General features: G+C 34.0%; 1 pseudogene; it reads right to left on the bottom strand.

The window, feature by feature from the left end:
- Positions 1-2170: 2170 nt before the first annotated feature.
- On the bottom strand, positions 2171-2288 carry LOC139134169 (5S ribosomal RNA; annotated as a pseudogene).
- Between the last annotated feature and the right edge of the window lie 85 nt (positions 2289-2373).

Below are 2373 nucleotides of genomic sequence, written 5' to 3'. Positions count from 1 at the left end.
TCCGTCACCGAGATGTAGTTGGAAACTTCATAAACGGGTCCGTTCACTCTAAGGCGATAAATCGGCACATAATTGGCGTAAATATTGAGACAAACTACAGCTCTAAAAATCCGATGTTGTCCCTACAAGAGCGCCCTCATGTCAGAATTTAAACACAGAAAGCTGTCAAAATTTTGCTGAATAAAAAGTAAAACACAATTGTTACAATGTATTTGGGTAAAACATTTCAAAATTGTCAAAAAAAATTATTTTCAAGTCATCCTATTCTATGTACACAAATTTATTTAGCTAAAATTGGTGTTTTTCAGAAAGGGCAGTATCAGAGTTTTCCAAAAATGTAAGGTTTGTGTTATTTCATGCTAGTTTATTTCATGCTAGTTTACTTAATGTAGGGGAGGATATAGTACCCCTACCCCTACCAATTTTTCGCCATTTTCGCGGTACATGCAAATCAAAAACCAGTGCAGACAGGTAGTGCATCCCAAATATCCAATGTTAACATCTATTTTCAAGCTCAGTAGATCCCAAAGAACAAAAAAATACCCATGCGATGAGGACAGCGTTGATGATGATATCATACAGTCGTTTCCAATAGTCGTGGCCAGAGATTGAACGAGCTAGAGCTAGGTCATGAAAACAATTCAAAGATACAAACTGCAAAACTTTCTGCAGATCATCTGTCTTACACATACTTTGATTGTGAATATCTTTGTGAAGAATACGACATAATTTGGAAGTTTAGAAATGTGTCCGATTTCTTGATTTACTTCTGTTTTTGATATGGGGTGTCCGAGACTGAGATACACAGAAATCATAGAGTAGAATGGTTTAAATATTTCAGAAGATGTTAGATGTTCGTCGTAATTTCCAGCGCAAAGAAACATTAGAACAAATGCAGGTCTGTACCAGATGTTAAAAAAATAACATCACTCTTGCTTCTCGTAGTTTAGAAATTATCTCCAGGGTTTGACACCTTGTCCGGGAAAACCTTTATAAAGCTGTTATGATGTATGAAAATAATTGCACGATAATGTATTGAAAAAATTAGTACATTAGGCCAGACAAAATTTACAAGATAAATTTGGCATGAACTTTGATCTGCTGGATACTTTTGTGAGTTATCTACAATTGTTGCCATGTAACAGTTCAAAGGTTATTCATGCACTTATTAATCTATGATTATACTATATTGCTTAAATACACGTCATCAAATCAAGATTCGTGCAAACACCTGATATTCGTTGAACAATAATCAATAGCATGTATGAAATAAGATATAACAGTGAAGAGTTGTAGATTAAGATACACTTGGAGTTATTATAGATTAATATCATAATAAAGTAATCACGAGAATCAAAAACTGGTAATTACTAGAATTGCATTTCTAATTAGGAGATATTTTTTCTCATAAGAATGGAACGAATACGCTACCGTAAACAACAGAAGGCATAGCTTGTTAAGAAAAGATTCCGCTTGAGGCATTAAAAAGCTCCATAAAACAACAACAAAACAGTGAACAACATAAAATAAAGCTCTCAAATCCTTTATAAACAAACAAACAACAAAAAAACTAAATCTATAAAAAGAACTTAAATTCAAGCTCTCAAATCCTTTATTATTTCGTTATCTCGAATCTATTACTTTACCGTGACCTCGACGTAATTATGTATGTTGGCAAAAGCTTTGAATATTTATAGATGACGTTAGAGTTATTTGTTGACAGCCAAGATTGCGATATTTGTGTGTGTTTAATTCAGCTTAATATCAGATCTTAATTACTTAAGGCGACACTTGACGTTACTTTTCCTACTTTCCACACCTTATTATGTATAACTACAGTCAAATTGAAGACCAATCTGTTATGGTCGATGTCTGGAGTCGTAAGTTTGGTTTTTTATTTATTTATTTATTTATTTATTTATTTATTTGCACAAAATGATACATAAAACACCACAAAATGAACAAAATTGTGCATGGATTACACAGAAAAGTCGAAAGACTTATTTCCACTGTGGTCCATATTAACAAAAGACTAACAAAAAATGGAAAAAGTACAAAGTGAGAAATCCGACAACAGAGAGTAAAACAAGCACTTCCAAAAAATAAGTTAAACGGACTAAAACCCTCTGAAAATCACACCAAAGATTAAATGAAATCTCAAAAAGGAGGAAGCCTACAACACGTGGTATTCCCAGGCGGTCACCCATCCAAGTACTAAACACGTCCGACGTAGCTTGGCTTTGGTGATCAGACGAGAACCGCACATTGTACGTGGTATGGTCGTTAGACAATTGTAATTCCATCTTTCAAAATCAAAGAGAGGCCTGCTATTACAGGCTAACATGCGACGGAGTCTGAAATATAAGCTTGGCC

Source organism: Ptychodera flava, chromosome 5 (assembly GCF_041260155.1).
Source record: "Ptychodera flava strain L36383 chromosome 5, AS_Pfla_20210202, whole genome shotgun sequence".
In the NCBI taxonomy this organism is placed as follows: domain Eukaryota; kingdom Metazoa; phylum Hemichordata; class Enteropneusta; family Ptychoderidae; genus Ptychodera; species Ptychodera flava.
The sequence above is the reverse complement of the archived record's forward strand: the minus strand, read 5'-3'. Positions and strand labels throughout refer to the sequence as shown.